Consider the following 16283-nt stretch of genomic DNA (forward strand, 5'->3'; position numbering starts at 1 on the left):
TGCTGCCTTGTGGAACCCAGGATGAGAACTGAAGCACTGAGCAGTGGCCACTGGACTTAGCAGTGGGAGTCATAGACAGCAGACCAGGTATGTTACTGTCTGTGCAGGGATAGCAAACATGAAGATGAAAAGGGGCTCTAGTGTTACGAAGTGGTGGCAGGTGGTGCGGACGCCCAGGAAAGGGAAGAACCGCTTGTCACCTCTCCTCTGCCCGCCTGTCCCTGTCTGGGGAACCTGGGAGCTATGAGCTACCCAGGACAGCAGCTGGAACAGTAGTGTGGAACCCTGATGTGAGTGGGAGAAGAGAGACTGGAGGCAGTGAGTGCTAAAGAAACCCACTGAGAACACAGCTCCGTGCTTACGGTGCTGACGGAGGAGGACAGAACAAAACGGTAGGAAGAGAGAAGAGACAACCCTGAGGACGAGAAATCGCCAGTGGCATGTTCAATAGTATCAGATACGAAACGTAAGCAAGATGTGTAAAATAATGGAAGTGTGCACATTGGATGTACAAGTAAGACGATGGATGCGTTCTTGGGATGGCGGGAGGTGGGCCACATTCGGGGGGTTAAGGCCTGCAGAGACAGAGTGGGAGAGGACAGGGAAGTGGATCTCCCTCCCCGGAGAAGAAGGCTAGGCCGGGTGCTAGAGGGGGCGGCACAGAAAAAGGCTGAATTATGTTAGAATGTGGCGTCTTGAGAATCCGGAACAGTTTTGTTTTTTAACATTTGTTGGGATGCTGTAAATGCTTTTAACTTTTTGTAAGTACTTATGATCATTGACTTGACTCCTGTGGGAAGAAAACCTTAGAAACATTTCAAGGCCCATTTAAACTCTCATCTCTTCCTCAGTGCTTTCAGAAATCCTCTCAGATTTACTCCATCTTGTTCTTTTTGAAACTTGATCATTTTTGTTTTTGTATTTAGCCCCTGGTTGGTCTCTTATTTTCTGGTTTTACGTCTGGCCTTCCCCATAGCTGCAGACTTTCCGGCCTGGGACCCTCCCAGTATACGCGAAGCATGCTCTGACCTCGGCCCCTGGTACTGACTGTTTACGCCCCCCGTCCTGCTTCAGATCTGTGTTCAGACGTCACCTCCTTAAGGAGGCCTGTCCCGGACACACACACATAAACCGCAGGCCCCTCTTCCCTCATCCCAGTACTGACATCTCCATCATTTTTACTCCACTCCATGTTTCCCTATTGCACTTTCAATTTCTGGCATATAATCAGTTATTAGGTTTGGTGTTCATTTTCCCCTTCCTCCAAATAGAATATAACCTCTACCAGGGTAGGGATCATTGTTATTTATTTATTTGTCTTGGATGAGTATGGAAAGGGTCTGTGCTGTTCATTGGTGAATCCTAAGGGCCTGATACATAGGAGGTGCTCAAGAAGTCACTTAGCAAGTGAACAGATTTGTTTTTTATGCATCTCCTTCAGTGCAGTCTCTTTGTGGCCTCAGTAAGCCCTCATTAATTTCAAAGAACTGACTTGTATTGGTTGAAAATCTTAAAAGTCCCATAAATTCCCAAGCAATGACAATTGCTTCTTTTATCCTGTCAGTGCCAGAACACATTTTTCTGTCTAGATTGGCCAGCCAAAGGCTTTTCTTTTTTTTCCAAGCCTTGAATGAAATACTTGTTAAAATGACTTTGTCTGCTTTTATGTTCCACATTTTTATTTAGAATTTAATTGATTTTATCTTTTCTATTTGTCTCCCTTTTGTCCCCCTCATGCTTTTAATACAGCTTGCTGCCTCACAGTTCTTTTGATGATACAGGTTTAGAAAATAGAAAACGGATTTTTCTTTACCCCAAAGAAATAGAAAATGTTTGTCTCTCCTCCAAGAGACGCACAGGAAAAATGCAACTATGGATTCAAAGCCGTGACTAAGAATCAGCATGTGCCTTTTTCTAGAAAAGAGAAGTTGGGAAACAGCTCAGAAGCATTGTTTGGTCCCTCTGAATCAAGTGAAACCACATGAAAAAGAAAGGCTGTCAACAGCCTTCTAGAGAAAATGAATTTTGCTCTTTTATGTCAGAAAAAAGCACCCCCACCTTTATTTTTTAAATGCCCCAAGTTGAGAAAAGCAGGATCTATTTTTTGCCATCAACCATTTTTATTTCTGTCTGATATTTTCCCCAATCACTAGAAATCAGCAGGACACCCCAGCAGAAATTAGCATTAACATGGAAAAACACTGCAGCCTCCTCTCTGTGATAGATACTGATTTTATGAATTGAATTGAATTTGGTTTGCATTTTCACTTCTCAATGTATTTGTGGTTTTTATTTATAGTCTGTTAACACATTAAATACTTTCTGGTGGCTCTGATTTTGTATGTATAGAATATTTTGATTATATTAACAATGAGGCACCTGGCACGTGCTTTGTGTCGGGTCCCTGGCTTCAGCGCATTTATGTGGTCGTAGGGTGCATGAGCCCCTTGTCACAGGGTGCAGCAGCCAGTGCGCTCACGCACGGAAGAGTTTGTAGGTCAGTCCAGTCCTTTTTCTTTTTTAGTTAATTAGCCTTTGTTTTTTAGAGCAGTTTTAGGTTCCCAGCAAAATTAGCAGAAAGTACAGGAAGCTCCCACGCACTCCCCTCCCTCCCCACTGCGCACAGCCGGCACCGCCCCCCCCGCCCCCCCCCCCCCACGGCCCCACACCAGGGTGGCACCTTTGCTGCAGTCCACGAGACCTACATGGATACGTTGTTAGCAACCAAAGTCCACACTTTACATGAGGGTTTTTGCTCTCTGCACTTGGTTTGTCTTACAGATTTTGACAAATGTGTAGTGTCATCCTTAGAGATCATCCTACAGAGCCGGTTCACTGCCCTAAAAGCCCGTGCTCTCCCTATCCGTCCCAAACAAGCACTGCGCTTTTTACTGTCTCCATAGTTCTGCCTTTTTCAGAATCATGTCATACGGCTGGAGTCATGTCATAAGGCTGGAGTCATGTCATAAGGCTGGAGTCATGTCATATGCCTGGAATCATGTCATAGAGAATCATGTCAAGGTAATGAATTTATTACATTGCATCATTGACTTTTAAAAAAGTTAGTGTTGTTAAAATAATAGCTAAGAATTCATAATCTCACAAACCAAATAATATTAATCTTTTATTTTGTGATCTCCTTTAAGGTGAATGTGTATTTTATTTTTGTAGTATTCAAATTCTAAATTGTACTTATTGAGGGAAATCGGTGAGTTGAATTGAAAATGTTGAGGCTGGAAAGCTCAAGAAGGCAGGACACCTATTTCCCACCTGGAGCCCAGGTCAAAGAACTGTCTCTGGCTCTGGGGCCCTACAGGCAGGCCATGTTTTGTGAACTTAAGGAAGCCTGGGGTTCCCCTTGGTGATTCGCAGGGGTACTGCGTGCCAACCAGTCACACCTCTGAGCTCCCTCATTTGGTAATTCATACTCCACCGGTATTGACAGAGGGTTCCCATCGGTTCTTGTATTAAGGTGTCTGTAACATCTGCTTAATTTCTGCTCATAAATCTAACGAGTGAAGTTACTGATAATTTTGTACCCCTGACAATGGGAACGGTGTGAGAGCCCCTGTCCTGAGTGGACGTACTTGATAAGTTAAAAGTCAAGATCAGAGGAAATGACAGACTTTGACAGACTTTTGCTCAGGACTTTGATGCTGCATTAAGTTACTTCTCAGCTAAGCAGTGGTTTTAAGTATTACAAAGTTTTTAATTGTTTTTATTCTCATGTGTTTTTCAACTTAGGCCCATAAAGGGTTATAGCTCAAGTCAGAAGAAAAATGAATGCAGATGTTAAAATGCAAAAAATGAAAGCAGAAACAAATTGAGTGAAAAATAATTATTCAAATTCACCTAATGATATTTTCCAATCTTTGCCTTGCGTCCATCAGATCAAATTCTTATTCAAATTTAAGGAAATTTCTTGCACTTCAAAAAACAACATTAAAAGGAGAAAATATGATGTTTATAGCTGATTTGAATTTTTGTTTATTTGGTAATAAACACTTTCTGTAACAGTAATGCACCACTTGAAGATAATGTTATTTTTCTAAAAGCTCACAATTCTCTTTTAAAACATTTTTAAAACCATTCATAAATTTTAATTTTGTAAGTATAATAGCAACAAAACTGTAATATATATTGACACTAACTTAACTGAAAATGTACACAAGTCCATTAGACAGAAAATATTTTAAATCTAATCAAGAACATAGAAGATGATCTGATAAAATATTAGACATTCCATGCTCTTGGATGGGATGACTTACTATTATAAAATGCTACTTCTGTCTAAACTAATCTATAAATTAATGTACTCTCTATCAAATTTCCAGTTGGGTTTTTGAAGAACTTAGTGACCACATTGTAAAGTTTAGTTGGAAGAACGAAGATCCATGAAAAACCGATCAGCTTTAACAGGGATTCTAGAAGCTTCCCCTCCCAAATTGCCCTGCTTTTTATGAATTTTTTCTGCACTCTCTCTATATCCACATATGTATACAAATAATACAGTCTAATAATGTGGTTTTGTTTAAAGAAAATAATATCTAAAATTTTAAAGAGTACTTTAAGAAAATTAGTTCACTAGAACCTTTCAGATATGATATATTCAATATTATGGAACAAAGATCTCTGCAGGTGCCATGCCTGTAATTATGGCGTGTGTTGTGATGAATTCAGCTTTTCTAATGAGGCAAAGACCATTTTGGCCACAAGATTCAGCCTGTACGGTGTCTGTATTTGCTTAGCTAAACCTGTGTCTTTTTGAATTGAGGTCTTCTTAGTTTATTGTAGTTATGCCTTTATCTCATTAAACAGTGACAGGCATGGGTGTCACATATGTGTGTGAATTGCCACCACTTTGATTGCTAATAAGGGCCTATCCTAGTGAGAAGTTTCACTGAATGGTGTCCCCAGAAGTATCAAGTTCTCACTTAAACAAATAAAGCACTTAATTAATGAAGCTGCCAGTGGCAATTTCTTTTCGTAAAATACTGAATACTCTTAGACCTTTCACCAGACGAGGAAATAACCTAACTTTTTTCCATTGGCACTCTTTCTACTTACCTAAGTCCACCTTTTAAAAGTCTTTACCTTCACAGTTTCTGGCCAAAGGTTACTGACATAAAAACCTTTGTTGAGTCCTGTTTTAATCAAGATTTATTTTTGATTTATTCCCACTGTACTTGATACATAATGACAATTATACTGTTTCTAGGTTTTCTAACCAAAGGTTGTAAAAGAAATACTAAAACAAAATAACTTTCTCAGTAAGAAGCCGCCTTTTCTATCTTTGTGGTTAAACATCAAGCAATACATTTATAATTTTTAAATATGGGAATTCAGAGAAAATCATAGACACATTCGCAAATTTGGAATGTTGTAAAATGCTTCACACCCTGATTTTTTGCTAAAGATGTATTATAAATATTTTCCCATGTTATTAAAAAGTGTTCACAAATAGGACTTTAACAGCAAAAGTGTCTTTCATATTATTGTACTGTAATCTTCTGTTATTGTACTCAACCTTCTGTTGACTATCTAGAAGTTTCTGTTTTTACCCTCATAATTAATTTATAGTGAGAAATGAAGGCATTTCTTTATGGCCCCCTTACTGAGGTGCATAGCTGAGCCACTTGCAAAGGATGGTGTTGGTGAGAATAGAAGGGAGGGTGTTTTGGGTTGTTATAGTTGTTCTTGGGGGCTAGTACTTTTCTAGTTCAAGGAGGAACATGGTTGTGATGCAATAACACACACACTCATTCAGACTTATCGATTACTTGGCAAGAATTCATTTAGCAGACTGTCTCTTTCTACCTAACAAAAATTTGAGTCATTGATTGTCCCAAGGTGTATCAGGTGGTTGATCCTCAAGGTGGGGCTGTGAGCAGACACAGGAGTAAGTGACTGAAATGGAGGGCCAGACGGATGCTTTTGGACAATAAATGGGTCTTCAATGATCATTTATAACAACTGTGACATGAATGACCGCAGAGGCAAGCTGGCTTTTCACGGGAACGTTAGAAACTCTTAATACTGTAAGTTGGTAACATTCACAGCTCTGGTTAATTTTTAGGATTAGCCACCCAGCAGGTGAAAAGTAAATATTTGTCTGGTTTGCCAGGAGTTGCCCTCCCACTCAAATGAATAAAAATATATACATATTCAGTTCGTTTGCAAACATTTGCATGAGAAGATGTGTAGGAAGGTGCACGTGGCTTTGGCGGCCGGATATAATTTTCTCCCAGCTTCTTGTTCCTGGTGTCACCAAATACATTTTGACCTAAAAAAGCATTTGGCCCCTTGTTTTATAAAGTATTCTTTGGAGAATGATTCCAAATGAGCTCTGTGAGTGATCTGACTCAGAAAAAGGGAACACCAGGATGGTGGGTTGAGGTTTGACTGGAGCTCTGCAAAGTTTATTATTTATCTGTGTCTGGGGAGTAGAATGAAAGATTCATTAAAAATTTACTGGCCTTTGAAGGGTGGGCAGTATATTGACAGATAGGACTAGAAGAGACGTTGCTAAATTTGGAGAAGTGAAGTAAAACAGGCTGAATGCGACCTTGTGACCTAATTCTCCCAGGGGGGCGAAGGCCTGCCCCTGAGAGCAGCGATCTGAGCCCTTTGCTCTTCCCCCTCCTCCACCTGCCCCCTTCATTAGCAAATACTTCCATATATCAGTGTGGGCGTCAGGAAGAGAGGTAAGTAACCTTTCCAGTTGGATTTTTTCCTCTATGTAAAATACTTAAATAAAATATTAAGCCAACCCCTCTGTCTTTGTGCTACTCTCAACAGATGAGGTTCATGAAAAGCGCAGGTTTTCCCAGTCTGTGGCAGGAAGGGCCATGTGTCGCCCATCCCCGGGTGGCCCTGGGTGCGGGGGCAGCGCTGAGGGGTGCAGAGGACCTTCAGTGCTGACAGCTTGGCTCCTAGTGAGCTCACTGGGACTTATCAGTGACTCTCAGATCCTTATCCTTTCTTCTGGTTACCCTCTCTCCTTGGAAAGTATGGGCGTGACTGACTTAGGACATAGTTTAGAAAAGCGTTAAAAATAAATAAAAGAGCAAACGTTAAAGTGGATTCTTTGCTAGAAGTTAGTTTTTGTGGTTCGTCTCTTCTGTTCAATGGTGCCTCCTTACCAGGTCAGTGTAAGAAAAATGCGAGCTGCTTTAGACGCGTGTGTACATTCTTACCAGCATGTTCCATTATGGCCATTTCTCTATCCTTCTCCTCTACATAGGAAATTTGGAATGCAATCTGTAATTCATGTTAGTAATATAGTTCCTTTGTTAGCTAGGAATTGACAAGGATGACCGTTCACTTTCAGTCAAAAACATTTTCTTTCATTTGCTCAAACAATCAACTTTTCTCAAAGACAATTCAGCCAACCTTTGAACAATACCAACAGCATTGGCCTGCTGTTTTGACTTCTGTCTGAAAGTGCATTGATTTCACGGGACTGCAGCCCTCTAACCCCTGAGTGTCACTGGACAGACCAGTGCCCTGTGGGTGGGTGGCCCTCCTGTGCCTTCCCACTACCCCCTGGAAGTCCCCGTTCATGGCCCGTGTCACTCTGCTTGGCCTGTAAGGGCAGGTTTTGTGTCTGTCCTGGTTATATTTTCATCCCAGCACCTTGCCGTGTCTGGCCCACTGTGGGTGCTCAATAAATATTTATTGACTGAATACAATTACTTAAATGCACCTTTCAGAAATGTGTTTTCTGAGCAGAAACCATACCTTTAGGAAATAGCTATAATGGAAGCTACATGTAAAAGTGATGAAAGGATTTCTGAGTTGTGTAAGGGTCTGGAAAAGAGAAAAAACATATATCCCAGATTGATTCTATTATTCATATGCAGATGATAAATAAACAGCTGTCACCTGTCTGTTTGCTCATTTCTCCATCACTAAAGCACTGGTAGAGTCGGAATGAAGTCTGAAGCAATTACTGATTTAGCTCTGACCTGCTTTCACTCTCTCTCTTGTATTATGAGATCCAGCTATTTTCCTCATTAGACTATCTTCAAATATTCCATTTCAATATCTTTCTTATTTAGATTTAATATCCAGAATGCTCTCACAAGCAGGTTTTCCTACTTAAATATGCTGAGCCCTAGAAAGTGATGGATGTTTCTGATCTATATGTCAATGTGAAAAATGAGAGATGGAGTATATTAGGAGTTCTGTTTGTATATGCTTAAAATAGCAATTCACAGTTAACTCATAAAAAATATGGTGCTTTATATAATCAGCATAATCTGTTGATGAGATTGTCAGGAATGGGTGATTATAATCAAGCTGGTAAATATGTACCACAGTAAATATTTAAGATATTAAATTTTTATTTTAATTGGAATTTTAAGATAAATTATTTTAATAAACTTTTGGGGAGGGATTTGATTTGTCCTTAGGCTTCCATATTATAAACAGTGATTGAACAGTTAACCCAGCTTGCAAAACCATACAATTCTTTATCCTAAGGAACTAGAGAGTTTATTGCAACTAATTAAGGATGATTGTAGCATAAATTTCTTCTTACACATCTGTTTTTTCCTTTGAATGTATTAGCACATAGAAATAAATAATTAAAATATGTAAATACAGCTGGGAATATTAAGTATACCTCTAGGATAAAGATAAATTAATATATGCATAAATACAATTTTTTTGCTATGCAATGGAAAATATCATATGACCTAGTTACCGAAATTTTAAGTTTATAACAGGAAATTTGAGTACTCTTGTTACAAGTCACCCATTCTTTTGTTTTTTAAAAACCTAGTGAAAGTTTATACATATGTAATATCATATATTCAATTAGCATTTTTAGGCATATTCCTGAATTTCGGCAAATAACACAGATTTCAAAAATTGCTTTTTGAAAACATACTGAATTGACCCTAGCACAGATTCAGACTTTTAATAAAATACATGCTGTCAATAAACGTGTAATGTCCCTGACCATTTCCCACTTTGTGACACTGAGCATTAATCAAGTCTAAGATTTTCTCATAGCTAAGATCGTTCCCATTCTGTCTGAACTTGAACTATTCTATCTCATTTTCCCTATCAAGGCGAATTTGTTTTATATTATGTCCTACTTTTTGATTAAAAAATATGGCTGCCACAGATACATAAGCTTGACAAGCTTTTAAATGTGTAGAAAATTTTATATATATTTCTACAACTTTCAGGGTAACAAATACCCAGTCTTTGCCTTGGCAAGCCACACACATACACACTATCTGTGTGTCTGTCCATCCTTGCAAGTCAGTCCTTTATCTTTTGGGCACTCAAACTGTTCCATCTGATGCTGTTGAGAATCACTGCAAGCTGGCCCCGTTAAGGTGATGCTTTTCTTTGTTTCTTGAGTATTAAAGTGTCCTAGGCTCCTCTTGTGCCTTCCTTACCCTAGCGGAGAATCAGACATTTCCCCCAAAGGGTCCTTTCCTTCTAAGGAGGAATGGCAGTTAGAAGCCAGTGTTGATGCTAGAGGAGCTCATTGCTACTGGGTTGGCATTGTTTCTAGTTTTTCAGTGGTCAGGACTAGAAAATAGGCACATCTATTGCAGAGAATGATGAATCATTATTTCATGGTATTAAGTCTCTATTTTCAAATCAAATTAAGATTACAGAGTTTTAATTTTTTAAAAGTATTTTATAGTTATATTTTTCCTCTTATGCTAATATGTTGTTTCTTAAACATTAACAAAATTACCTATTTGCTTTATGATGTTCCCAATAGTTTTGAAATAAGAGTACTGGTATTAATAAGACCACTAGATCCATGTTAAGATTTTCAGTTACCTATTTCTAATGCTTCTTAAACATTTGAATGATTCTTAAACATTAACATAATTACCTATTTGGGTTACAAAATAGTTTCAAAATAAAAATACCAGTATTAATAACAAGATCATTAGGTCCATGGTAAGATTTCTTTGTAGTTTACCCTCTGAATATATACTATCAGAGATATACAGTCAAATATTTGCTTTAAAGTCATTTGAGGTAATTCCTTTTCTGTATGGATGTGCTACCAGCATGATGAACAGGTCCACCTGTTTCATTGTGTATTCAGTTTACAGGAATTCTTTTTTAACAATTTCTTTTTATAATTAATTTTTTTTCTTTAGAATTAGGTAAACATGTGGACGTGATTTCAAAGTCAAAACTATGTAACAAGAGACCACTAAAGAATGATCATGTCTTCCGCCTGTTTCCTCCTCCCCAGTATGTAACTTTTTGTTTTGGTTTATTTTTATTGTTTATTTGAAATTATAAAAAAGTACAAATATATATTGATATTCTCTCCCCACCCCCATTTTCTTACAGGAAAGGTAACTTTCAGAAACACAGTTCTGTACCTTACTTTTTCCTACTTAACACACCCTGGAGATCATTCCATGTAATGTATAGAAATTTTTTCCTTCCTTTGTATGACTCCCTGGTCCGTAGTTTATTCAGTCCTCTGATGAAGGACATTTTGTATAGTAGTTGCCATTACAAATAATGCTTCACTAAAGATCTTTGTGTACCTTGCATAAACTTCTAGAAATAGTATTTCTCGTCAAAGTGAAAGTATATGTAATTTGATAGATATGATCAAATTCTCTTCAATAGGGAATGTGCAGTTTTGCCTCCCCACCAGCCATGAACAGATGAGAGTTTGTTTACCAATTTTATACACAATTCTACAAAAGGTGTCCCATGACCTTACTTGGAAAAACAGAGTTTAGAAGTTATTTATGATAAAATAAAAAAGAGATCAGAATGTTGCTTATGACTGTTAATAGAAAATTGATTAAACCATGACCATGTTCAATTTGATTTTGGAGTTGAAGAGATGAAATGTATCTGTATTCAGATATTTTATCCAGTTTATGGGAGACAAATATTAGTAATCCATGAAATTGATTGTATTAGTACAACCCAAATACCATGATCAGGAAAGCATCACCACCTGCAGCATAACCTAGGCTTTTTAAAAATAGAAAAAGAAGATAAAAAATGGCACCAGTGAAATAAGCTAGATGGAGAGAGACAAATACCATATGATTTCACTTACATGTGGAATCTAAAAACAAAACAAAGCAAAACGAATAGAACAGCAGTAGACTCACAGACACTGAGAAGGGACTGATGGTTTGGAGAGGGGTTGGGGCCGGTGGGGAGGGGGAGGGACATAAAGAGGCACAAAGTCTCAATCACTGTATAGATTGGTCACGGGGATGGAAGTGCAGCGTGGAGAATATAGCCAATGGTTCTGTAACAGCTTCCTGTGCTGACAGATAGTAACTGCACTATGGGGCTGATAATGTGGTAACATTTAAGGGTGTACCTGTTGAACCACTGTGTAGTGCACTTGAAACCAATATAAGATTGTACATCAACTATATGTCAATAAAAAAAAATACATCAGTAGTATGGAATTTTTGAGGGCCTAAGATTCTATTAGTTTAGAGCAAGTATGTATAGACATTTCTGCACTATTATTAGAGGCCTGACATTGGTGTCCAGTCTATAAATGAAGGAATGTATAGTAAATAGAAAAGAAACAGTTACACTGACTTTTGTGAAATCCATTTGGTAACATTTAGAAGATGATAAGTAGATGCCTCCGATTGTGGGATGGTAAAGTTCGTGCATGATGAGAATATTAGGGGTGACAAAGTGTTGATGCTGCATTTTTAAGAGACGTGTTTTTGCTTTGCTTCGTTTTACCTAGGCTGACAAATTTATAGTGCTGTTTAATAGCCACCAACCTTTCCTCTTATTATCTTAGCATTTAGAGGATTCTTTTTTTTTTTTAAAGTTCTACCATAGTGTCTTGGTGATAATTTTGTTTCTAGGTTTCTTTTCAGTTGTTTTGCCCTGTTTTCCTTCCTGATTCCATTCTAGTCCAGCCTGTTTATCCAAGTTCATACTCAGCATTCATAGCCCCCCAGCTCCGTAAGGACAGTCAGTCACACTGATGCCAGTGGTCTGGCCAGGAATCGCTGCTGGTCCCCACGGAAGACCCCAGACATCCCTTGTTGTTCTGGGAAGGTTGAATCATGCCCCATAGCAGGTGCCACTGAACGAACTGACTGTCATCGGAAGTCAGAGGCGGATGACGCTGTCTGTCTGGTCACGGATGTCACTGGTGTACTTCTGAAAACACCACTCACCTGTTTTTTGCGTCTATAACTCCAAACAGGAGTCTGCTCATGCCATGAAATTTTCCTTTCAGAAATGCATTGATTGCCACCCTCAACCAGGAGCTTCTCAAGAAACCTGTGAAGCTGGAGGCTGTTTCTGGTGTTCTGCAACCACTACCAATGTCCCTGGGGCTTCTACCCAGCTGAGGGTCCATCTGGCTACACTAAAAAAGATCCATCTCAAAAGACAGCTCGAGGTGGAGGTATATATTTTCTAGAATTTTTCATAAGCACTTGTACCATCTAAAATTTCCGATCCAGCCTCATGGGTTTATTTGGTACACATGTCACCTCAGAGACTGCTTTCCATTTTTATTTGCTATATGCTGAGACCTCTGAGTGCCCATGGTGAATCAAAAAACCAAAAATACATGGCTTTTTGCTTCCTAATCATTTTTATTTCCAAATCACTGTCACAATTCCCCTGTTGAAGAGGTTACACCTATCTTTCTTGTTTATCAATCAGTTTGTCCCTGCCAAATAGCCACAAACACTCACTAGTTTGTGTGCTGGGAAGATTCATTGCAAACAGATTGAGCTCTTGTAGTTTATGTTACCATGTCAGTCTTGTAGAAAGAAACTTTTTCTTCTTTTTGTGGTATATCTTTTTGTGAAGCATGACACAGTGTTTGATTTGCAGTGAAATGTTATAGAAACTTAGAGTGAAAATTTGCCCTGAACAGCAACAATTACATGACATCAAAAATGATATATTAATGTCATGAGAGTACTTAACTAATTAATAAGCACAAAATTAACTCAACTACAAGTGATACACTTAACTTTTACAAGGAAAAAGGGGTAGTCATCTTCTTTTAACCAGGATCCTCAAGAGAGAAGCCAGATAAATGGGTCAGATCTCACTTTACAAAATTTATCTCATGTATTGAATTTTAGAGACTGAATCTTGATTTTGAGGATGCTTTTCTGGGAAATGTACAGAATGTGTAAAGTGACAGCATTTACTTAGCTGGAGCTTCACAGAATGTTAGGAAAGTCGACTTTACCTCAGTTGCTGTTTGGAATCTATGAGCTATTTCCTTTTTACGTTGTAAGACCAAGGCATGAAAACTGTATCAAAATGTGTTTTCCAGTTACATTTCTTAGGAGGCAGTGACATAAAATTTAATGATGCTGCTTAGGAGTAGGAATTTGGGACCATCCTCTTTAAGAACAAAGACAAACAATGACTGTCGCGGGTTCAGCAGAGGCAGACGAGTGAGAGCTGGGCTGGCAGGGGCCGAGTTCATGGCAGAGGGGGACGGGGTGGTCTCGGAAATACAGTGAATTCCAAATTGAAAGAAGAGAAGAAATTTATCATTACATTGTGTTTTTATTGCTTCTGGACCTTGAAAATGCTCTGAATTGAAGAAACCAGCCTATTTTACAGACTCAAAAATAGAACTTGATTGAGCTAACTTATATGCTATTTTCTGTTCTGCTAAATTTGCCCTTGGTTTGAGTTTTTTACAGATTTTAGTGGAGATCATCATGGGATATGTTTAGAATACAGATTAAAATCTGGAATTAAAACAGAAATAGCTCAGAATGAGTAAGAGCAGTAGACCATAAAATTGAATAAAGTAAATAAAAATCAGGTAAATTGAATTATAACTAAATGAAATTCTGACTGGGAACAGAGAATATACGGAGGGGGCATTGCAGAAGAGAAGCAGCAGCAATCCACAAAGACCCCAAATGGCCCTGTCTCCACTGTTCAGGCCGCTTTTGGCTTATTTACAATGTGTGCCTAGTCCTGTTCATAACTCTGGGCCTGGGAGATCTAATTATGTTTCAGTTTGCCCATCGGATCATCTTGCTGAATTTCGTCAGCTCCTCAAATAATGGATTTTTTGTAAATCAGGAAAGAATGTTCAACAGCAAAACAATATAAGCGCTGCCTTCCCAAACGAGACCAGAGAGGGTGGACCTAATTAAGAGTTCTGGGAAAATGGGCCCTTCTCCCTGGATTTGACACGGGAAGGCTGGGTTGGAGTGGCTGACAGTGGGCGGTGGCAGTGATGGTGGTGAGTTGGAGATCCTAGTGGCAGGTGCATGTGGGGTAGTTTCACACACATTTGTGCAAGGTGAGGCAGGACTTGGGGGAAGCGAAGCTGTGCCTGGAGCTTTGGGTGTGTGACTGCCCACTGATGACTTCTAAGCCTAGTTTTTAGAAATCATCAACTGACTATGACTGGAGGAAAGCCTTGGATTCATTACTTCATTCTACTATAGTGTAGACTGTATCAATATCAGTTAAATCAGGTGACCAATTAAAACAAAATTTTGTAGATTTTCTTGTTTTTAGAGATGTTATTGGAAAGGAAGGTAATTGGTTTTCCTTTTACCATTCCTGTGTTTAAAATTTACTCTTCGGTGTTTCTGCTTTAGACATTTCTTATCTTAATTTTCTTTTCCTTGTTAGAGTAAGTTATTTTTCTCCCTGTTTATCAACAGGGAGAAAGAAAACTTATTTTTACCTGAGGAATTTCAGTCTTTTGTAAAAATTAATGTGCTTCATTTAGGCTAATAAAATTGGTTTATTTTATAGGTCAATATTACAGAAGTGCGATTCTTTATCCCTGCTTAGAAATGATATTTCCCCAACTTCAGTGGATGTAGAATTTCATACTAAGGGTCAGTTGTGATTTAAGGTAGGTATAACTGACAGTCATGTATTTTTCATGAGCACAATGTGAATTAATGGAAGGTTTTAAATGTCATAACATCATTTGATTAAGTACCTCATAATATCTTATTCTGGAGGCAACTACAATTTCCCATTTCATTTATTGGTAACATTGGAGTTAAGAGCATTTAAAAAATTAATACACTCTTTATCTAATGTGTTTTAGATTTACAATACTAATAACAAATGATTCGAAGTTCCACTCGAAATTGATTCCTCCTCAAGTTCATCTGTTGACCCCAACTATGATGTTGAAGTTGTAAGTGACACAGTCTTTCAATTCAGAGTAATAAGAAGACAAGAACAGTATTGTAAGTACTATTCACATTAATAGGCACTTTATTTTGTCCTAGAAACAACTGGTGTCTGGAGATGTAATGGAGGATATGGAATTAACAAGCTTAGACTATTAGGAATATATAATTTATCATAAAGCTATGTGTAGGGTAAGAGAAATTTTTCATTGAGCCTCCATAAGGATGATCTCTATTCCGTTTTAAAATTCTGTGTTCCCTTTCAAAATTTGAATTTGAACTGGTGCATGGTACATGTTAAATTAATATATCAGCTATTATTATTTCCGCTGATTTTACTATTAAGCAGTGACGTTATTTTTGAGCATTATGATAGTCAAAAACACATTGTAGTCCAAAGTAATATTGTTTTTTGCTAATTCAGGCTGTGTTGTCATTATTATGCAAAAGAATATAGCACCAAATTTTGTTTTAGATTTCCAAGTAAATCTATGTAATCCTGACCGTTCCATTCCTTCCAGAATATGGTCCTGAATTACCATGAATGACGATGTGGTTATGCCTGTATAGGAAGTAAATCGATCCTTGGTTCAATAACTCAGAGGATAAACTTCTGGTTCTATTGGAGCCACAGCTTTCACTGTTTTTGCAGCACACTTAGCATGTTAGTATATTTATTCTCTGGGGCCACACTGAGTTCCTAACTGTGGTGGATTAAAAATGGCCACAAGTACTTTGCAGCATTTCCTATCAAGAGGTGGAGCCTATTTCCTCACCTCTTGATTCCGGGCAGGTCACGTGTCATGCTTAGACCAATGGAATGTAAGGGAAATGACATGTGACCTCTAAGATGCAGCCTCAAGAGGCCTCACTCTTCCTCTCACCCTTTTGGACCATTTTTACTGTCATGTGATAAAAGTGTGCTTAGAAAGAGAGACCCAGCCACTTCACCTTTTCCAGCCATTCCGGGTGAGTCCCAAGTCTATGAGTGAGACCTTCTTATACCACCGAACAACAGGTAAGCTGACAGCTGCTGCTTTTCTGATCATAAGACATGACAATCCCAATTTATGCCTATATTGGAGATAAGACCACAACGTTACCCAGTCAATCCACTGTATTTTTAGAACTAATACT

The 16283-nt window shown here is 38.4% G+C and overlaps 1 long non-coding RNA gene across 1 annotated transcript; it reads left to right on the forward strand.

Moving 5' to 3' along the window:
* Window positions 1–1045: 1045 nt before the first annotated feature.
* LOC140846477 (uncharacterized) lies at window positions 1046–15286 on the forward strand. Its single transcript, XR_012125600.1, has 4 exons — window positions 1046–3021; window positions 12236–12406; window positions 14755–14857; window positions 15059–15286. It is a non-coding gene; the product is annotated as an uncharacterized lncRNA (long non-coding RNA).
* Window positions 15287–16283: the final 997 nt, after the last annotated feature.

Source organism: Manis javanica, chromosome 15, assembly GCF_040802235.1.
Source record: "Manis javanica isolate MJ-LG chromosome 15, MJ_LKY, whole genome shotgun sequence".
NCBI lineage: Eukaryota > Metazoa > Chordata > Mammalia > Pholidota > Manidae > Manis > Manis javanica.